The following is a 24,823-nucleotide window of genomic DNA, read 5'->3' as shown; positions in this document are numbered from 1 at the left end:
CCTTTCCTGACTCTATTCAAGTGCAACCAACATCAACACATAGTTAATGGTAATTGTACTCATGGTGTTATGCCCATGTTCCTCAAAGATAGAGGCAGTTGGTCTTAGATAACATAGCGTAGACTCATAACTGCATGAACTTTGTCCACATAACTGTTTAAAAATAGTGAAACTTGTGTTAAATATTGCTAGAATATGGTTGGAACAATAGGCTAGTACTCTCCTATGAAAGTATGAACCTATCAACTACAATTGTATCCTAGGTACAGCTATAATATGACTGTATAGTGTCACGGATGTAACAGTATGCCACATCAGTATTATCACTTGATAGTTTGCATGAACACATATACATGCATATCAGGAGTTCAAGCCAGTATAATATTCTCACTGACAATGCCAGGGAAACAGTGATCTTGTGGCACGTGCCTTGAGGTTTGACATGTGCTTGTTTAGTGTGCTTCATGCATTGTTTGGTTTGTGAACAATATCACAGTGACAGCTTCCTCACTCATTGATGCTAGACTTTGCACTGCTGTAGTTTCTGTGCACATGGCCAAAGTTGATGCATTGCCATCATTCTCACATACTGCTGTGCCACTCATTATAATGCACCACTTGTTAATTCACTCATCAATTTCAGATGCTTCAGATATTATCCTCTGCTATTAAATGTGGCACATGTATGCAATACCTAGCTCTGTGTAGGGAATCCACTAATAACAGTGTTTTGTTTGTAAGTGTCGCTATCATTATGGCTGATACCTATGTTAGCCAGAGATGCTTTAGTCAAGTGTATTACATTTGACACAGTAAATTTCCACACATCATGTTGCCCATACAGAACTATTCTTTGGTAAGCATACCTATTAGGAATTGACAGTGCAGACTTCCCTTCCAGGTGTTGTACAAGATGCACTTGTGATAAGTCTTACTGTGTTGCACCCAATAAATACAGAGATCATTAACAACATTGTTGTTATGGTTTTGATTCTTGCATGTGTGGCGTGTGGCTTATGTGTCATGCAAACCTCTCTAATGTCCAGGATTGCCCTGTATTCATCTCCAGGTGTAACACTGCCCCATGTAACCCCTCCAAAAACAGTTTATTTTTGGAAAAGGTGTGGCGACTTCCCTTTATAAAATACTGGCAGTCATTATAGTTGTACATGTCTGTTCCTGCAGAATATATATAATAACTTAAACTCACATATTCTGGCAATATCAAAGATTAAAATTGTTAATATTTTTAAATTGCTTCTGATCGTGCATGCTTCTGTTACCACTTGTTCATGAGTCTGTTACTTATTTCTCCATGATTGTTTGTGAGGTATGCTGATGTTTCAGTCATATTCAAGCAAGTAATTTTGTAGATCTTCACAACACATGCATACCATTTTGTAGGTCTTCACAACACATGCATACCCCCTATTGCATATAACATCTTTGCTAAATGTCCTTTCCAGTGAGCATGTAAGTGATGCTTATATCACAACCATTCATCTATACTGACATCTACTCTTGTGTGACAGTTAGATATATACTATCACATGTGATGATATTAATATACTCACACAGGAGGTCTAAACAGCAGCACATACTGTGCTATGAACATATGTTCTTAATGTTATGCTACTGACTTGTCTTGGACGAGTGCATACATTGACATATCCTATCCTGTGTGTATTGTCATATTTTACATGCCCTCTTCCTCTTTCTTCATTCTTATCAGTTATGTCTGTGGTTATTTTAATCAGCACACTTTCCCTGCCTAGTGTATTAATGTTGCATTGTAATGCCTTGCTGAGCACCCTAACACCCAATATTTCATGTCCACAATCTGCAACTAATCCATCCATCCATCCATCCACAATCTCTTTTGCACATGGAGTTGGGGTGTCACTTAATCAGTGACAATCATCTAAAGCCAAGGTTTGCACCACCAGGTCATTAGCAACTACAATGATGATTATTTTTCTCTACAATTATTTTTCTATGGGATTTATACAGGAAAGTGTCTAATGACTAAACACTGTAGTTCTGTCTTTTATATACTGTTTTGAATTTAATTCTATTTCTTTAATATGTAATCTTCATCATTCTGTGTAGTGCCTCCTTTATTAATATGTTTTCAAAATTGATTTGCAGTTTTAAGTGAATGTTTAATTAGTGTTCTTTAATTTTTGTGGGATGGATTTTGACATTATGTGAAACAGGTGTATTTAAAGATCTATTGTTTTAATTTTTTTCAAAAGTGTCATTATATGATGAAATAACTCACTTAGCGCTTAACAAAATACTGTCCTGCCATTTATGTGTCAGTGACTTCTAATTATGATGAAGAAACTTGAAGTTAGTTGACATCCTTGTCTGTTTCTTCCATGAATGTGCACTCTCTGTTTTTTTTTAAAGTATGAACTTCTACATTACCAAGTCAAATGCACTTTTCATAAAAAACAAAACAAAATGTTTCTGCCTGTTAATTATTACTATTACCTTCTTGCTCCTTTATGAAATTCAGAAGTTTCCTCTATAGTCCAGCTGAGGATATACCCTTTACTTATATGATCTTTTCTATCTAGATGTATTTTAAAATTACTTTTTCTTTTCTTAAAGATTTTTGCGAAGACATAATCATGGTGTTTAGCAATAATACTGGTCTTAATTCTCCCACTTTTCTAACTATCTCTTCTTTTTTTTGGATGTGCATTTTCTTGGGAGAGTCACATCTTCTCTTGCTATAGTGTAAAACCTCACTAGCCCTCCTTCTCAGTTTTCTGTTATACAGCTCCATTGGGACTACATCCTTTCCTGCCTATTTTCCTCATTTTGGCTTTTTTTATGACTATCTTTAGGCTCCCCTGCACATGCTTGAGGTGAAATTGCTTGAACATCAGTAGCAAGCAGAAAAAAGATGAACGGCATAATGTAGAAATCTGCCCCCCCCCCCCCACACACACACACACAAACATTGCAGGGTGCAGGAGGGCTTCCTGCCTGCAACAACAATATAAATTGATTTTTTCACTCTTCTTTCAGCCATTTTTTGTCAGCTTTTAGGAAGTAGAGTTCTGTAACAGAATACTTTCCTTACTTTCCTCTTGCTGGCACAGTTACTTAGACTTTCTCTTGGTTGCTTTGTAAGTACTATCTATTTCTTAATTCATTCCAGTCCCTTCTGCTTTCTACTTTAAGTCCATAAATATCTTGAAAACAAAAATACCTGATTTCTTCTTTCTTTCTTTTTCATCCTTTATGGTCACACCGTTCTTTTTTTCTTCTTCTTAACTTTCTGGTATGTTTTCCTTCCGTCATTCATTCTTTTCGCATTCGTACTTGCCCTTATCCTACTTTCTCCCCATCATGTCATCAATAGCTTCTCTTTTAAGCCATTTCTTTCTGTTTCCTTTCAATTTTTCTTAATGCAGCTCAATCTCTCTGTTCTTTCCTTTTTTGAGTATGAGTCATTTGGACTGATGTCAGCTCTCTTTCCAACACTTTTATTGATTTTTCTCTTATTCCTACCTGCTTCCTCCTTTGGCCAGCCTATCAGCACAGCTTTAATCCCATTCCATCTGACCACTGAGCTTTTCAACTGTTCTTTATCCTGCTGATTTTCCACTAAGGTTTTCTCATAGCATCACTTAGTGTATCTTTTTTCTTGTAGGTCTTTCATTTAGTATTGTGCCACTTCCTCTACTCGGCTTATTTTTCTTGCTGACCACTCAGAACTTTTAGCATCATGGCCATAAATCACCCTTTCCAGTGTACTTATTTCATTTGTTTACATCTCACATTGTTTACAAACTAGTCTGTCTGCCTTTGTTCAAGTCCTTCCAAAATCAATTGGGAATCCTCACCTTGTTGTGTTGTTCCCTCCAGATATCTATCCATCCCCACACTGACACATGTTTCTTCAGCTTCTTCTGCATCACTGCATTCTATTTTTCTTCTCTCCATTCCTATCCACTGCATGGTCCATAGTTATATTATAATCTTTCCATGCAATGTAAAGTGTTTGTTTTCTTTGTCCCTCATTTTCTAAAGAAACTTCAGAAGAAATTTTCCACATCCCTGATTAGGGTATAAACATTCATGATTCTACTTTTCTTCATCTGTCTTTCCTTTCCTGTTGATCCACCTTGGCTACTCTTTCCTCAATGACTGCTAGGATTTTCTCTAATGATAATGATTCCTCATTTACTTCTCCTCTCAAGAAATATGTTACCGTTCTTAAGTAATCCTCGATTATAAATGTCCCTTGATCAAAATATTTAATACATTGTCTAGTATTAGGTCAACATCAGCTTTTTTCTTCTCCACTTCTGAAAAATCCTTCCCCTTTTCATTGATTTAGACATTCTCCCTATTTCTCATGTCACAGTCTTCATCTTTCCTCTTCATTGTCCTCTATCAGCTACACAGTAAATTTCTTACCCCTGCTTTTAATACATATGGTGTATGCACCCATTTTTTCCTTTGACACTATCTACCTATACTCCCTGTTAGCTGTAAGCTCCAGTCTGGTACACATATTTAGATTTCAAATCCTTCATTCTTGTTGTCCCTGCCACTGTCACTGTTACTGTAGTTGTAATCCACTGTAAAAAACTTCCCTTCCTAACTTTTCAACTTTTTTTGTCTCCCATCATTATTCCTTGTGTCTGTCATTAACTTCTTTACTATCATCATTCCATATTTCTGTACTTTGTTGTTATGCTATTGCCTTTGGTCTTATGTTATTTCATCCTCTTTGTTCTATCTCTCATTAACTACAATAGACACACTGTTCTATTGCTGAACTATTTCATTATTTTCCTTTGGTTATACCTATCATTTTCTTCTTTATCTGTTCTAAAAGTGTTGTTATGTTCTTATAACAACTGGTTGTCTCACTTTGCTGCTGTCTTTGCCCCACACCATCACCACCCATTGCAGTTTTCATTTTATTTCTTCCTCTTCCTTCTGTCTCCTCTTACCCATCTTCACCCTGTGTTACCTACATCAATTATTGTTCTTGAGAATCAATTAAAAAGTTATCATAGGTAATTTTATCTTACAGTTAATGACATAGGATGTTTTTGATATTAAACTCATGTCTGCTGAGAACAAAGAAAGTAAGTAGAGACCCCTGTTAAATTACTATTGCCAGGGTGCCTTCTCCCCAGTCACTCCCTAGTGCCCTTATTTAGGGTTCTTTCTACTGTTGCATTTGTCACAGAAACACCCCCCCCCACACACACACACAAACACATGCACATGCATGTATACACATGTACATACACATACACACATGCATGCACATGCATGTATAGACATGTTCACACACACACACACACACACACACACACACACACACACACACACACACACACACACACACACACACACACACACACACACACTCTCTCTTTCTCTCTCTAATGCACAAACACACACACAAACATGAACACATTTGGAAGCTGCGTCCTCTGCTTTTTTCCTTCTTTTCCTGTTCTCTAGTTGCTTTTTTCTAGTGTTTTTTTTCTGTGTTAGTGTACCTTTATTCATCTATGTACACCCTTCTATGTCTTTAACTTGATGTCCATACTTTTCATGGATTATTAGCTATATGTTTGCATTGATCTGGTACACTGATATACCCTTTTGTGGGTCCTATGTTTGTCTTAACTTTCATCTATCAGGCACCCGGGTGGAAAGAACATTACCAATCCATATGGGAAATAAGGAAGTACTAAGTGTTAAGAATTAAGAGCACTGAAGCAGTGAAAATTGTAAGGGGGAGGCAACATGTTTTGGATGTGAAGTTTTATGTTTCCAAATTCCACCTTCAACATAACAATGCATTTCATTATAACTTCCCACCTTTCCTTGCTTAGGCATTTGTCACACTAGTTTTATGTCAGTCTTTAGGAGGGCAGCAGAACTGCATTAATGGATAAATTAAGTTGTGTCTTCTTTCTTTGGAGTGCATTTACTAAGCACAGTTTGCACAGTTCTGTCACTTTTCATTCATGCCCTGCTTCCTTTGCTGAACTATCCCTGATTGTGCAGAATTTCCCTTACTTTGCCTCATATTTCTTTCCCTGTCCTTTGCAAATTTTTTTTCAAAACAATTTTATTGATTTTAATAATTTCAAAATTATAAACAATCAAAAATCAATCAAGAGCAAGACGCTATTATACGGAATTATAAACAATTACATAAAATCATAGTAAAACTGTAACCTGAAAGCTTTAACATATATAATTTACATTTGATATATGCCAAACTAACAGAACTGAACCAACTAAAGTATTTACATAGACATCCATTAATATATTTACAATGTGTTATTGTTATCTGTTTATAATGTATATTGTCATTATGAAAGAAACAATCTGATGTAATTTGTTATAGAGATTCGTTCTTCTTCAACAAATTTTGCAAATTAACCCACAATTGATGATTGTATGTGTTTTTAGTTGTCTTTGTGTTTATAGTTTTTAATTGCAGTTGGCATGCTACGTTTAACAAATTCATGAACTCAGAAAATGAAAAGGAAATTCTGAAATCCAATTTTTTTGTTACGGTCTTTCTGGCTACTGTCAGCATTGCCCATAATAGTGGATACTTTATTTTTTGACAAATTGTGGAATAGGAGTATTAAATATCACCAGAGATTTATTTAGTGTGAAATTGTCTGAATAAAGTGCCTGTAGTTAATCATTTATTTTCCCCAAAAAGTATTTAAGGTATGGCATTTGTAAAACATATGTGCCCAGTTTATGTCTATATTTGATTTACATTTATTACAGATATTTTGATTTTTGTTTATTTTATCCATTAATCAAGGAGTATAGAATGATCTGTTTATATATCTCCACGTGTATAATTTCCAATTCAAAGATAAAGTAGGTTTCCCTGCTGATTGTAAGATGTTTGCTTTATCTGTATCAGTTGGAAGATTATTATTAATTGAGTAGAAATAGTTCCAGAAGTTCTGTGGACAACTGTAAGTTTCTTCTCTTATAGTTCTATGAATAAAAGAAAGTTTGCCAGAATAGATATGTTTATGAAGTAAGATTGATTGAAAATGGTATAGTAAAGTACTAGATTTGTGTTTAGTAATTGATGAGATCAATTATAATTTATTAGCTAGAGTTAGTAAAAGTGTTTGCATATCCAGCCACATTGTATTGTCTATTTGATATTCCTGTATTATGTATTCAACTGATTTGGGTTTATATCCAGATGTTAGTTGGAACCAAAACGTAAGATTATTATGTTTAAATATGGTAATTTTATGTATGTCTGAAGTTATAATAGATTCTTGTGTTAATGCCATGGGGAATAAGAAGAAGAAGCATTATTTGTATCTGGGGTGTTTATATATGAAATTTTAAAAAAGTGTTATAATATTATGAATGTAGAATATTATGACTGAGAGTTATGTGTATAGCAAAATAATCTTTTAGGATCCATAAAATAGGGTTACTTATTATTTTTAATTTGTGTGCAGATGGTCCTGATATTAGCTGCATTGCTGATGATACCCATAGCAGTTTTCACTTAGCTGAGTATGTAGTATCTAAAAGTTGTGTAACTGTTTTGATTATTGAGCAAATAGAGTAAAAATTTAGATCTGGAAATGCTATCCTACCATTGTTCCAATTGTTTTGATGTTGATTAATTGATATTCTTGTTTTTTAATATTATAGTATTTAACTTATTAATACATTTTTGAAGGGAGTATTTGAATAGATTGGATAATATATAATATTTTGGGTAGAATAATCATCTTAATAATAATTAATCTTTCTTCTGTAGTGAAAGTTATTCTATTCCATTTAAAACATAGATTTTGAATATTTTCAAAACACTTATTACAGTTTAGTTGTATTATTGTTTTAATGTTTTTAGCTAGAATTATTCCTAAATATGTAATTTGATCTATACTAGTTAATTGCTGAGTGTTATAGCTAGATTTGTCATTTGTATTTGAGTATATGGGTAGTATTTTAGTTTTGTTGTCATTAAAAGACAGTCCAGACATCTTTTGAAAAGTTTTAATCGAATCAAATAGAGCCGATATTGAAGAGTCGTTTCCTTTTGTAGAGACGAGAACATCATCTGCAAATAATTGAATTGTAGCTGTTATATCTTTTTCAAGCTCTAAACCCTCTATTTTCTTATTGTTCCTAATATCATTAGCCCATGGTTCCATTATCATTGTAAACAACAATGGAGATAGTGGGCAACCTTGCTTAGTACCTTTTATGATAGGAATTTTATTTGAAGTATATGTACCTAATTTGATATAAGCAAATGTACCATCATGCAAGTGTTTTAGAAGATTAATAAAATTATATGAAAAATGTAAACATTCTAATAATTTGAACAAGCAATCCTAATTAATTGAATCAAAAGTGACATTTATGCCCAGACTAATTAACGTTAGGTTCTTTTTTTTTTCTTTTGTGAGAAATCAATAAGGGCTAATGTTTGTTTTATATTGTCATACGTGTTTCTATTGACTACAAAACCTGTCTGATCCTCATCTATTAACTGGGGTAAAAATTTTTTTAGTCTTTCAGTGAATATGTTCATAAACATCTTATAATCAGTATTTAATAAAGATATAGGTCTGTAAGAGGAACAATATTTAGGATCCTTGTTATGTTTTAAGATGGTTGATATGAATGCATATTTCCATGAGGGGGGTATTATAAAGTTGTTTTGAGTTGTGCTATATATTTTATGAAGTAATGAAATAGCTGATTTGGGCATAGCTTTGTATATTTCTGGTATGCTACCATCATTTCCAGGTGCCTTATTTTTTTTAAGCTTATTAATTTGAGTTTGTATGTCAGCTAGGGTGATTTGTTTATCAATAAGTTCTATTTGTTGTTTATTAAGTTTATTATAAAGATATTTATTAATAAAATGCTTTATGTTGTCTTTACTTTCTATATTATATGTAGATTGATTGATTATATGAAAGTGACTTCTAAAGTCTTCTATTATATCTTGTATACTATATACATCTTTCTTTTTCCTCAAGGAGTATATTTCTTTGATATGATTATGTTTGTTCATTCTTTTAGTTTTATTTTTGAGATTAGTTAAATGTTTAGGATTTAATGAATAAGCAAGAAATTTATATTGTTTTACTGTAATCATTGGCTTGTGATATAGTATGTTTCTATAGTCTTCATCTAATTTGCTTATTTCCTCCCTAATGTTTTTAGAAGTGAGATTGTCTCTATTTTTGAGATGCAATATACCAAGTTTGTTTCCATATCTTTATCCTATGTTTTCCTTTTATTGTAACACCATTTGTTAATTTGTCCATATATATAAGCTTTTAGTGCATCCCAAACATATATGTCATGGGTATTAGATGCTGGATTTATATCTATGAAACTTTGTATTTCTCCTTTTAAAAATGACTGAAAATCTTTAAGTTGGTTAGGATATGCAGGTATTATTTTTATTTGTGTATTGGGAATGTTGTTAATATTTAATTCAAATATAATAGAATTATGATCGGAGACTGGACAATAAATGATTTTGCTGTTATTTAAATCATTTATAATTTGTGTGGAGAATAGTATTCTATCAGTTCTGGAATATGATTTGTGTCTATTGGAATAAAATGTGTATTGTAAAGAGCTATGATCTGTGAAGTCAAATATATCTTTGAACAAGTAGGAGTCTATAAATTGTATTAATTGCTTTGCTTGAGGGGTAATTTTTCTACTTGCTAAAGTGGTTGTATCTTTTAAATCTAAGATACAATTGAAGTCCACTGACATGATAATATTTCCCTCAGATTGAGATATTATTTGGGATAAAAGTTGTTTGATAGTATTAGTACCTACTCCCGGTAACCAATAATTATTTATTAATGTATATAGTTTGTTGTTTATTTCAATTACGGCTAAACATACCAATCCTTTGTTATCATGATATGTTTTAATTATTCTTGGTGAAGGAAGCGATTTGTCCCATAAATTTGCAACCCCCCCTTTTCTTTTTTGTATATACTGAGCTTGCAATGATTGCATATTTATTTGTGTTCAAGAACTTAATATTATCCCTTATTAAATGAGTTTCCTGTAAAAACAATATGTTTGGTTTATGTAGGGCTAGATATTTAAATAAGCTACCTCTTTTTATAGGGTTATTTAGACCATTTATATTAATCAATATGCCTTTTAATATAGTCATGTTATGTAGGTATGAGTGTGTGATTAATTAATAACATGTGAATACTATATGATCTCTTTCCAACCAAAAGACTTGTTCATTCTGCAAGTATTATACATTAATTCATTGTGGGAAACACATATATTATAAGCATTGTAACTTATAATTCTATTTGGATAGATTAAAATGGATGTCAAAAGAAACTGTTTTTTAACAATGAACATATATTTCAGACTACAAAAACACAATATAGCTCCATGCCTGTAGTTATAAACTCCCTGTCTCAATGACATTTGCCACTGAGATCAAACCCTTAAACAGTAGCAACAGAACACAACTACCACCAGTAATATGTTTTAAGTAATAGTGATTATATATAAAACTAGAGATTGTTTTAACTTAAACCTATTAAAATTTAACTTAATATATTTCATTTGATATAATATATTGATCACGAAAATGAAAGACAATGTAAATTATTGTGTATGTATAAAATATAGAAAAACTATTAGCAAGTCTCTAACTAATACATAATATCATAAGGATAATATAAGACTGTCTATGTTGACTAATTACTATTTAACCGCACTTAACATAGTATAGTAAGATAATATCTATCAACAGTTATTGAATTATTTCATACTGATAATTTTCTTCAAACAAGGTTTTATACAGTCAGAAACAAATTTCTTAGATCTATTATGTTAACATAAGTATTGTAACTTATCAAATATAAATTCATTAATCACTTTGTGTCTTTTTCCCCACAAATATATGTATGTACATAAAAGAGGAGATGGGGGAGGGGGGACTTTAGATAAACAGTAAATACATTGTAATGGATAGAAGCATTGCCATTTGATCTATTACAATATGTTTTCTAGCAGGTGTAACCTGATAGGTGTTAGAGATACAGAAATACTACAGATAAATGAAATATTTCTTGCTTCTGTGTGAGGTGTTATTTTATAAAACCTTTATACCTCGATCATAATTAAATCCGCCACAGTCAATAAGAGTTTTCAATGCTTCAAAACATCAGTACATGTTATTCAAAGAGATAAGCACACACTTCAGTTATATAAAAAGGAACTAACTAGAAATCCATTAAATAGTTCTCTATTCAATGCTCAAAGATGTCAGCATAAATCATTATACCTGAGTTAGCTTCAACTAAATACCTTATTGAGTTATTATTAAAACTATATTAACTAAGTGTGTAAACATCTGGCAACAAAAGTGACATTATAGGTGAGTGCTGCAGATAATATTCTGTAAATTGATATTACATTTACAATTACTCCCTTTTAGTCCTCTTTTCCCATTAAGTATGCAGTTTATAGGTCCAGGGAATCAAGAATAGCTGCTCATTCTTTAACATTTATTTTTAAATTACAAGCGACCTCTAATTCAATACTTTGAGTTGATGTGCTTGATATTATTTAAAATAAATGAATACAGTCACTTCTGGGCCTCCGCCAAGCTTTCCTCTTCCTGTTTGCGCTTGTCCATTAGCGTTGATGTCATCTGGGTGCTTCACTTATCTGAAAATGCGAAGAAATGATATGGAGAAGATTTCTTAGCTGGCTACAGGGTCTGGGAATGGCTGAAGCTTGCAAATGATCATCGTGAGGCAATTATTGAGTAAAATAGTCTCTTAGATGTAATCCACAGGAAAATCAGTTATAATATGTTAACGAGCCTTTTTTTGTTTCTTTCCCCCCTATCTGTACAGGAAAAATAATAGTTATGAGCCTCGTGGGCCCCAACCAAGCAAATTCACAGTGCAAAAACCATGAATGTCCTTTTCAGAAAACAACATAACCAGAACATTTGAAGTAATGTAAAAGATTATCAACATACATCGAAACCATAGTTATTTCATTTATTTTTAAATCCATAGACCAACATTTAGTTATATAACAAAAAAAAAAACAGACAGCACTTCCCAAATAGGCGTTTGTCCATTAAAAGCCATAACATATGTTCTATCTTGGATTTATAACTGTAAAAGTTATAACAACCCTCAAAAATTCTGGACTGGATTAAACAATCTTCTCCACCCAGGTAAATCCTCTACTCCTACCCCAAAGCAACTAAGTGACAAAACCCCTGAATATGTAGCAAATTCCTTTAACAACTTCTTTACTGACACTATACAATCCCTAGCTAATCAATTACCATCCGCCAACTCCATAAAAATGGAAAACTTCCAACAATCACAATCCACCTTTAAATTTCAGCCTGTCTCTACTGCCTATATACGATCCTTACTAAGGAAACTAAAACCAACTACTCTCTCTGCAGATCTTCTCCCAGCTGAATACTTACCTATCTAGATAGATATCCTATCTCGATACTTATCAATAGAACCATAGCAGAATCCAAAATCCCATCAATATGGAAAATATCCCATGTCATACCCCTCCACAAAGGTGGCTTATCAATGGAACTATCAAACTATAGGCCCATAGCAATACTATCACCACTGGCCAAAATCATGGAGAAGTGCATACACAAACAACTTCTTCATTATCTTACCCAGAAAAATTTACTAACCAACTCACAACATGGTTTTAGACCCCACCATAGTACAACCACTGCTCTTCTCTCTTCTACTGACACTATCAATCACAACAGAAATGACAAAAAAATATCTTCAGCACTATTTCTTGACCTATCAAAGGCCTTTGATATGGTGAACCACCAGCTACTTCATCATACACTTGAAAATCTCCAGCTAGATAAACAAGCTCTAGACTGGTTCCTTGGCTATCTCTCTGATAGGAAACAAGCCGTCCTCTGGCAATCCAAGCTCTCTAACCTCTTACCAAATACCATAGGAGTACCCCAAGGATCTATACTGGGGCCTCTTCTTTTTACTATCTTCACAAATGACCTGTATAAAGCCATCCCTGAAGCCACCTGCATTCAATATGCAGATGACTCGACATTAGTCTGTGCTGATATATCACCTGTCAACCTATTATCCAAAACTCAATCATGCTTCATAGCAGTAGAGAATTGGCTTTTAGTTGATAATTGATCCTGAATCCAAACAAAACAAAATTACTACTTTTCCATCCCACACAAAAGACCACACCCCTTGCCTTTTCCATCCACTCCAAAAACGGGACTATCATCTCCCCAGACTCCTATACCAAGCTATTAGGAGTTTCCATAGATTACAAACTTAGATTTGATATCCATATCAATCAGACCATTAAGACCGTTAATAAAAAACTCGGGTCACTATACCGGATCAAATCTTTTCTAACTCCAATAGCAAAAGTGACCTTGGCCCGCTCACATCTGCTCTCTACCCTCCTGTATGCCTCCCCTATTTTCACTAACCTAAACACAGCTGAACTAAATAAACTATCACTCTGCTATAATCAGATTGCTAGATTTGCTACGGGAATGCATTACAGAACACACCACTGTATTAACCTAAGAAACCTAGGTTGGATAGAATTCTCTAACCTTCTACAGCAGACCCAACTTATCGAAGCATTTAAAATCCTGAACCAACCGGACAAAACTCCAGCTCTGAAAAATTTAATCAGACCCTATAATAATCTCAGTAGTTTGCGTTCCTCCAGTAAGCAACTAGTTCAAACAGTCAAATCCAACAATGTAGGGGGTGACTCACTCTTTACCAATGCCATTGGTAAAATATGGAATTCCCTCCCTCCCAGCCTTTCCTGTATTTCCTCTCCATATCTTTTCAAAAAAAAGTTACATCAACATCTAAAGTCCCATTGGCTCTGTCAATGCTCAAGTCCTGACTAATCCTTGCTCCAACAAGTATAGAGCCTTTCCGATATCCATCTCCCCTTTATTACTTTTAACCCTCGCCTCTAAACTAAAGTAATGTGCCTAGAAGGTGATTTGGTATGCTGGAATCTGTATTAATTTTTTGTATACCCGATTTTGTATATGTTTAGACCATTTATACTTTACTGCATCTTTTTGTTGCAGGAGAGAAATTTGTTGATTTGTTGTTTTGTTTTTTCTTTCTTCGTATTATCTCAATGTATTAATTACTATCACTGTGGAGCTTTTCTCCCCGGGCCTCCGCTGAAAATGGACATGTATCCAGTCGGACTATCCCAGTCAACAAATGTAAAATAAATAAATAAATAAATAAAATAAAAGACACTATACAGAGGGGATTACTTAATTAGATATAACAGATTTTGCCTTGCTGTTATTAATATATTAATATTAGCAGTGTCTTATAAAAGCTGTTACATAAATAGTTTACTGTATTTTGGCTATATCAAGAAAAAATCATATATTAAAGACCTATAATAGCTAAATTATTACTATTGTTATTATAGCTTGGGAAAAATGCCATACTATTTTGATTTATTTTATAGGGGTAATATTATCTGCTAATAGCAGATGAGTAATAATGTATATTCATAAGAAAGAGAAGTTATATACTGTATTATAATGATTAATTTAAAATTTTGATATAGATGGAAACCTTATGAATGCTTATCATAACAAATGGAAAGATGGACTTACCTTGTTAATAGATCATAACTGTAGAGATTTGCAGTTTAAAGTCCAAAACAACAAGACGTATTAGAAAACTATATTTTTAGTTCATTTACTTTTCAGTCTCTTTTGTTTTTTATTAGTTTTCCATGTGGAATTACATGCCATTCTTTTAAGTGATGAATTATCCCATTCCATTTCTTCTAATTTTTCCAATATTTTATGATTTTTAACAAAGGTCAATGCAGAATCCAGATCATCAAACATCTTGGGACCCCCTGGAAGGAAGATCTTCAACTTTGCAGGAAACAAAAGCTGAGTCTTTATTTGTATTTTCTTCAGTTCTTTAATCAGTGTAAGAATACTTTTCTCTTGGTAATAACCTGTGTTGAGTAGTCATTATCAAAACAGATTATTGAATCACTGTATTTTATAGGAGACTTAGACCAGGCAGTTTTTAATACTGATTCTTTATCTGATGAAGACAGAAATTTTACAATGACTGATCTGGGTTGCTTTCTGTTAGTGCTGTTTACTGCAGTTAGTGCTCGGTGTGCTCTTTCTATTCCAAAAGACAAAGCTTCTGGTATGTCAAGTATTTTAGGTATCCAGGTGTTAAGGAAACTTGCCATGTTATTGCCTTCTATGTTTTCAGGGAGTCCAAAAATCCTTAGATTGTTTCAACGGGATCAATTTTCAAGATCATCCAACTTGCTTTGTAACATAGTATTTTGTTTAAGTAAAAACTCAGTGTTGTTTTCATTCTCCAGAATTCTGTCATCCATGTCATTTAATGATTCCTCTATACTAGATATATGGATTTTCTGTTGCTTCAAATCATCATGTAGTAATTTGTTTAGTGGCTTTTTCTTTAAAGCTGTCCATTTTTGAGTCAATGTTGTCAATTTTTGTAGTTAAGTCCTGAATGTTGCATATTAGAGTTTGTAAGTCTGTTTTCATACTGGAATCCTGACTGCCTGCCTTAGTGTGGTTCATGTAGGAATTCTCTTCAGATGAATTGTGATTTTTCCAAGTACATTTTTGACTGGAAAATATGTCCACTTTCGTTTTTTTATATATTCTTGTAAAAGAAGTTGAGATCTAACATACTGTATAAAAAAATCCAAGTTATTTCTTATTAATGGACAAAATTCCAGTGTAGAAAATTATCTTCAGTGGAGCTAGTGATTTCTGATGCTACTCAGTGCCCAGGTTAGCCATGCCCCCCCATTTGCAACTTTTTGGATATTTTTGTAAATCACTGAGGTTTATAGTCAGTCAATAATTAGAGTTTCATATTTTTTACTGTTGATAAAATGCACAGTGATGTAAAACTTGCTGTTCTGTTGATGTTTCTAGTGAATTTGTGCAATATTTAAAGATTATCATCCCATTATTTTTGACATTAAGAATCTATGAGTAAAGAGTTTTAGAAGTATGACCATGCCTACTCATATCTTTTTTTTTCCTACCTTAGGTCTCTTTTTCCCTTCATACCATCTGCTTTACCCCCTCTAGCACACTCTTCCCACCTTATAAAACCTCAACAACCTGTTTCACTGTAATGCACAATCCCTGTAACAAAATCACATTCTTCCTGCTGTTATTAACTTTTTTCAATTTTATTAAATTATCTTCCCCAGTCATATATTGTGGTGTTTTTTCTTTCTCTTTTTTCTTCCTTCTGGTTTTATTATTTGCTTTTTATTTTACAGTTTAACTACCCATAAGTGTTGCTCTGTGATGTTTTAGGCATGTTATGGAAGGACATTGACCATTTACAAGGGTTTTTTACTAGTCTGCCTACTCATACATGCACACACACGCACACACACACACACACACACACACACACACACACACACACACACACACACACACACACACACAAACACACACACACACACACACACACACACACACACACACACACACACACTCACACACACACATAAACACACAAAGTTTGTTCTGCTTCCAGTGCTTAGGTGATGGGTGGCTTAAAAATGACTACTGAAAAACTCTACTGACAAAAACTGCATGATCATTTAATATATAATTAATATTTTACCTTTACCATCTTACTTACTGGGTTTACCATATTTTTTCCCATATGAGTTGAAGCATTTTTCTGCTTCTTTTTATTTTTTTTATTTCTCCCCTTCCCTTCACTTACTGATCCAGCTGACTATCAGCTGCTTGGAGTTGATCCAATTATTTCTGGTTTAAGTGTCTCCAGCAATGTCGTCCAGTGTTGGGACTGCTACTTCAGCTCATGGGATAAGAAGAGAATTGTAAAATGAAACAACCTGGCAGCATCACAAATGTTGCCTTATGATGCAGAGGAATTTTTGGTATGTGTTAGAAAAATGTGTATTTAAATATATGAGAAATGCTAGTTTAAAAGAAAAGTAGTATATAATGCATTTTATTCCATTAATCATATAGCAGTACAGATTGATTCATGTATAAATGTAAGTAGTTTTGAAACTGCAGTGTGGCTTGAAGCAAAGCTGATCTCTGACCCTGGCAAAATGCTAGCTTAGCAAGTTTTAATGTTTATGCTTTTCACAAGTGATTATCTGGTGGTTCAGGAAACTAAATGTGTAAAATAATGAAATCTTCTGCTCTCTCCTGTTGGAATTATTTGACCTTGTATATGTGTTACTAAGATAGCACGCAGCTGTGTGAGAAAGTGTAACAGAGAACAAAGATGTGCATTAAAAGACTGAAGCTGCTATTGTATTCGAACTGATATGAAACTTTGAACAAGTAACTTTACAGAAAGACATTATGACTGACCAGCTGGATAGCAAGTCCGTATTGTATCTAGAGGAAATGTTTTTTAAAATATACAGCATCAGCAGATTTAATGAATAAAGAACTGTAAGCTAAAGTGATGTAGATGCCCTGTGACATATCACATCAGTAAGGTGGGCATAGCTTAAATGTTAAACCTATATAAAATTGTGTGCTTCCTGTTTCATGTCAGACAAAATTCTGTACTTCTACGTTTTTTGCCTCCTGGTGTACACTAGTAAACTTTTGAATATGAACCTCCTGTGTATTGAATTCTTAATTTTATTTAACAGTTTGGTCCTTCATAGACAGAATTCCCTTGGTAAGCTGCAGATCAGGGCGTATCAGTGGTTGAATACTGCGCAGGAGAAGTTACCGAAATGGTTCTTCTTGAGTGAAAAGACCTCCAACTGAATTGTCGTATAAAGAGGCTGGCCACTTTCTGATCTGTGGCCAAAAAGTGGAATTTGAACAGTTCAATACCGGAGGCTCAGGTAGGAAGAATTTGCCTTTTTTCTGTTTTAGATCAGGGACTAGGTTACAGTATTTTGTTGTCAAGATTTGTTTTGCAGATCAGGGACAAAAGGAAGTACTGTATTTTTGGTCATAGATCAGGGTAACAGAATAAGGTAGGCAGTTATTCTAGATAAACTGTGAACAGGAACTTGATATCATGTGATAAAAAAGGGTTACGTAACATTTTCTTTGACATGGGTAATCAGTGCACTAAAACCTCGCGAGATCCACCCCTAACCGAAGACGCAAAATACATGCAATTACAACATTCTGATAACGTTAGGTATTATACGAAATGGGTTAGTAAATATGAATTTGATGGTAAACTAGATAAAACTTCACTAGTTAAACTCCTTAAACAGCTTAAATCTGATGCGGGAGGTCAGGCTAAAAAGCAACGCCAACTATGCATTCCTCAAGCACACAGGTGGATTGAGGAAGCAAATCGTAGAGAACAGAAGCTTAAAAATTCAAAAACATTATTTTTAGACAAAGAGGATAATAACTTGGTAATAGCAACAGCTCCTCCTCCTTTGCCCCCTCCCTTACCCTTTTCAGGATATGAAGCGAGTGGACAGGCTGGTCCGCCTCTGCGTTATCCTGAAGTTTCAGCAAGACCACAACCATTTGTTAGAGATCCTATTGAGACTAGGTCCCGAACACGTAAAACACATAGGGACACAGAATCATACCAAATAGAGAGAAATCTACAGGATGAGAGTGAGGAAGAAATATGCCCAGTTATAGAAGTTCCAAATCCTCAGGCAGGACAGGAAGGGCAGGATCCAACACTCTTAGTATATAGACCATGGACACCGGAGGACATCCGGAAGGCTACTGAGGGAATCCCCCATCCAAAAGTTCATTTTATGAAATTTTTAGAAGATTTACAAGGCATGAAGTTAAGTTACTACTTGAATGGGGAAGAAGTAGAAAAAGTAGTAAGACAAATTATAGGTCCAGATTGGCACATGATTTGTGGCACCTGGAATCCTCGTAATGCAGAGCTTAGACCACTCCCACATAGTGATGCAGAGTTAGACAACAGGGTGAAAGGTCTGACAGACCGAATCTCTGAGAAATGGAAACCCAGAGCAGACTGGACTTGCATTAATCAATGCATACAACAGGAAAATGAGACAATAGATGGATATTATGCTAGATTTTTAGAATGTTTTAATAATCATAGCGGTATGTCGGTTCCTGAGAACCAAACAAATGATTCCCCATATGAACAACAATTAAAAAAGGCATTTTTGTAAGGTTGCATTGCACCTATTAGTAGCTTCATTACGAAGCATATGATAGACCATCGAACAGGGAGGCTACAAGCCTTACTCGAATACGCTAGACATGCTGAAAGACATTTTAATAGTAAAAAGAAAAAGAAGGCGCAAGTCTTCACTGCTGAAGACGGAGCTGAAGTATTTGTATTACAGTCAGGTAAAAAGGGCAAGAAAAATAAACAGGGAAACAAACAGTCTGACAAAAGATCAGAAGATTTTGAAGAAAGGAAAAAGAGAGGTGAATGCTTCAAGTGCGGGAAAAAGGGACATCTAGCAAGGGATTGTAGACAAAACAAAAAGGTAATTACAGAAGATAAGGGAGATGAGGACTGACTATATGATAGTGAGGATACATCAAGTGAAAGTCAGAAATCATCAGGAAAAGTTAATAAACAAAAAGCAAATGTAAATGTGATGGAGGGAATTGAGGAAGTGCAAGTAGATATGGAGGATAAAGAAAGTGAAATTTTTGGACTTAGCATTATTGAGCTTAGAGCTCTACTTAGCAGATAGGAAACCGGAAGTTACACTTCTGGTGGAGGGAAAGGAAGTCAAATTCCTGTGTGACTCAGGAGCGTCACGGACTTTGATACACCCCTCCAAGTTATCAGAACATTCCGAATCACCTGATTATATACTAGTAAAAGCCGCAAATGGACAGCTATACAGGGAACCGCTTTCCCGTGATATAGCAATAACTGACCCTGTTTCAGGTATGACCCAGAGAAGTAAAATTGTTGTTTCTGCAAAGTGTCCAGTAAACCTATTGGGCAGGGACCTTATGTAGATATTTGGCATAGCAGTAGTTCCAACTGTACAAGGTATGGAGGCACAGAGACAAATGGATACCTTTGTAGTGTGACCGGAGGGTGAAACCTTTTATTGGTAAAGCCAGGACCTAGTCATAACTGGTCCAGGGGCAGTAACCGAGGAACTGGTGAATGTAGCTATCTGTAAAGCCCCCTCCCTTGACACTGATCGACAACATTTGCTACACTGTACTCTATGCTACTGTACTACATCAGGACCTGATAGAGAGTATGAGCAAGAATTGTTTAGAAATTGTGCAACTAGATTGGTTTTGCGTACTTTGTACTGGGATACTGAGGGGAACAGTGTAGTTAGCTGTTCATTACCTCAATAATTCCTTGCATTGTATAGATCAAATTGGTTACCACATGTCAGCTTGACAAAGAACAAAAGTGTCAAATGGGCAGATTTAGGAGAAAATGTAACAAGATGGGAGAAACAAACTGATTTACAACTATCAGAACAAGGGATACAAAAAACAAAAACTGAATTGGTTGACACAGACACATCCAGCTGTACACTTGCAATCTAGCGAGGACAGCTGATAAGCGTTCTTATTAGAAGAAGAAGAAAAGGCTTTATGTGAAATTCCAACAACTCTTTGGCCAACAGGCAAGTCAGATGTAGGACTTATTCGAACAGCAGGACCAGTTACAATAACCCCAAAGTCAGCTTTTAGAATACAGAAAAGACAATACCCTTTGAGAAAGGATGCAGAAATAGGAATTAAGCCTATAATAGCAGCATTACTCAAAGAAGGAGTACTGGTAGAATCTCCTGATTCACCATGTAATACACCCCTATTTCCTGTTAAAAAAGCAAACGGGGAATGGCGGATGGTACAAGATTTACAAGCTGTAAATAATGCAGTAATACCTAGAGCACCTACGGTGCCAGACCCACATACTTTGTTAAACGATTTAGAACCACAACAGAAGTATTTCTCTGTGGTAGATATTAGCAATGCTTTCTTTTCAATACCTATACATCCTGATAGTCAATATTGGTTTGCATTTACATTTCAGGGTAAAAGGTATACGTATACTCAACTACCACAGGGATATTGGGAGAGCCCAACAATATTTGCACAAGAAATGGCTAGCAACCTGGCAGGGTTTACCCCACTGGGAGGTAGTCAAATTCTACTTTATGTAGATGACATCTTGCTAGCAGCCCCCACCCAGCAACAGTGCAGGGAGGATACTGTAGCATTATTGAAATTTTTAGCAACACAAGGACACAAAGTAAACAAAAGTAAGTTACAACTGTGGAGAAAACAAGTTAGATACTTGGGATATGTAATATCCAATGAAGGTAGAATACTAGATGAGGAAAGAAAAAGAGCAATTTTGCAAGCACCCAAACCAACAACCAAGAAAGAAATGATGCCTTTCTTAGGTACAACTAATTTTTGTCGGAGTTGGATACCAAATTATGCTTTGGAATCTGCTCCACTGACTGACTTGATATATAAGACACCAATGGCAGCACAAGATATCTTACAATGGACAACCGAAGCAGAAATGGCTTTCTGGAGAATGAAGCAGTTGATAGCTTCTTCATTGGTTTTAGGACTTCCATATTATTACAAATGGTTCTTTCAGACAATAGATTGCAAGCAAGGATATATGACGTCAGTATTGATGCAACAACATAGGGACAAGCAACGCCCCATAGCCTACTATTCATCACAGTTAGACCCAGTGGCGCGATCTTTTCCTCACTGTGTACAAGCAGTAGTTGCAGCCGCAATGGCAGTACAGGCTTCAGCCTCAGTGGTGTTATTCCACCCTCTCACATTGAGAGTGCCTCATGCAGTTGCAATAATTTTACTGCAAGAAAAAGTGGCATACCTTTCTCCTGCTAGACATCTTTCATGTATGACTATACTGCTGAGCCAACCTCATATGACAATTGAACGATGTACGACATTAAATCCATCAACATTACTCCCAACTCCTGTGGATGGCACACCACACAGCTGCCTGCAGGAAATTGAACAGTTAACTTTACCTAGACAAGATCTTACAGATATGCCCTTGGATAATGCCAAGGTGACATATTACGTGGACGGCTCATGCAGAAGGGGTCCTACAGGAAGAATCTGGTGGGGTATGCAGTAGTTACAGACACTGAAATTTTAGAAGCTCAATCCTTACCACACAACTTATCTGCACAAGCAGCAGAATTGATAGCTTTGACAAGGGCATGTACTTTAGCAAAAAACAAGAGTGTGAACATATATACTGATAGTCAGTATGCTTTTTCTACAGTACATGTATTTGCACAACAATGGAAAAATAGAGGAATGGTAACATCTAGTGGAAAACCTGTTAATCATGCGCAATTTATTTTGGAGTTATTAGAATCTATTCAGTTACCTACCAAAGTAGCTATTTGTAAATGTGTAGCTCATACAAAACAACAGGATAAGATTTCGAAAGGCAATGCACGAGCTGATGCAGCTGCAAAGAAAGCAGCCTCAGACTCAGAAACTGTACTTTTAAATGAGGAATTACAACCCTCTGAGATTTTAGATTTAGACATGTTAAAAACAATGCAGATGCTTACTACAAAAGCAGAAAAACAAAAATGGGTAAAACGAGGTGCAATTCTTGAGAATGGACTGTACATTTCCAAAGAAAGAAAATCAATATTGCCATCTAATTTATTTAGATATGCAGCTTTGTTGACCCATGGGCAGTGCCATGTCTCAACAGTGGGGATGGTACAGTTAGTAAATCGAATATTCCAAACATATGGATACACAAACTACACAAAACAATTTTGTGCAGCTTGTCATACTTGTAACAAGCATCATGCACAAGGAGCATTTAAAACCAAGCAAGGAAGTTTTCCTATACCACCATACCCGTTCCATACTATTTGTATGGATTTCATAGAATTGAATAAATGTGAAGGGAAAAAGTTTTGTTTAGTTATTGTAGACATGTTTTCTAAATGGGTAGAAGCTTTTCCAACTAAAAACCTGGATGCAGCAACAGTGGCAAAAGCCTTGATAAAAGAAGTAATCCCTAGATTTGGCATTCCGGAAAGGATTTATAGTGACAATGGCACACATTTTGTGAATCAGACGATTCACCAGCTTGGGAGATTTTTTGGTATCTCCTTAAAGAACCATTGTGCTTACCATCCACAGTCAGCAGGACTGATGGAAATGTACAATGGCACCCTGAAAAACAAACTTAGGAAGCTAGTAGAGGAGACCCAAAAAAACTGGATATACTGTCTGCCTTTAGCACTGCTGAGTATGAGAATGTTTCCAAATGTAAAGGGTTTGACTCCCTTTAAAATGGTACAGTTCATTAGCTAGTTATATGAGGAAACTGTTAACAAATAAATCTGTTTTGCAGTTTAACTCTTTTTCAGATAAGGAACAGACCAGACTGGTGGAAGCAGTCTTGGCCCCAGCGTCGTGGATATGGCTGAAAGTGACAAAAAGGAAGAACTGGGCGAGTCCAAAGTGGGAGGGACCGTACCAGGTTCTGTTGGCAATGCCTACTGCAGTTAGAGTGGCTGAGAGGACGTCCTGGGTTCATTTGACGCATTTTTCAACTTGATAAAAATTTTGTGACTGATACACAACCAGACCGAGATGGCCAAAAACAAATCGATAGAAGTTTAGATCAACCCCAGAGATGTTGCATAATTATTTTGCTGAGTGTACATTTATTAACTGTAATTGTGACAATTTTTCTCTTGTTGTGGTTTATCCTGCACACAACCACACAAGTGAAAGTGGGAAGGCGTGATGAAACGTCTATAGAATGGCATCCAAATTTTAACACATACCTAGCCATGAAACGTGTATATGCAGAGACTATGAACATTTCAAATTGCTGGGTTTGTACAGCTATACCGACAGCATATGGAGGACTGATAATGTCCACTGTCCCTTTGGAGATAAATGAGACTTGGGAGAATTTACTTTTCGATACAGGAACTGAGAGATCACAGGACAAAATAGCCTTATTTTTACCTGTCACACAAAAAGGAATTGTATGTTTTTTCAAAAATGACACCCTCCAGGTGGGCTGGAGCAATTGTAATATAACCATATCTTACCGATGTTATATTAAGAATAGTAATGGCAATACGTTTTGCAATACTAATTATGACTCGTATTTGAACTCATTGAAAACAACTATGAATGACATTCAAAAGAATCCAATTCTGTTTAAACAATTGTCAGTTATAGATCAAAAAATGTTTCATGCAGGGCTGATGCGTATTAGTACTAAAGTATAAAACTGTTATTTTATTTGTGGGAAAAAGGCATATAAATGGTTACCTGAGAATTGGTCCGGCAGTTGTTTTTTGGGTTACTTGGTTCCGGCAATAAGACATACTGCAGAATTACCTTTGGGTAAGATACGAAATGTAAGAGAAGCAGCCCGAAAACCCAAAGGTCCAGTTAAAAAACCTGTGAATCCAGTTGGAAAGATCGAAGCTGGCTGGAAAGATCATAATGCCGTGAAAGACAAAAGCGAATTGACTCATATGGACTTGAGTGACAGCGTTATATCCTGGGCAGGAATATTTCCAGCCTATGGAGCAGTCAAATCGATCTGGGAGCTGAGGAAGTTGTTGAAACTTCTCAAAGTAATGAGTAATGCAACTTTTTCCGCCCTAGAACTGGTGACTGATGAACTGAATGCAATGAGAACTATTGTGCTACAAAATCGGATGGCTC

This window comes from Protopterus annectens, chromosome 2.part1 (assembly GCF_019279795.1).
Source record: "Protopterus annectens isolate FY-2018-M chromosome 2.part1, PAN1.0, whole genome shotgun sequence".
NCBI lineage: Eukaryota > Metazoa > Chordata > Ceratodontiformes > Protopteridae > Protopterus > Protopterus annectens.
Note: the sequence above shows the minus strand (reverse complement) of the source record.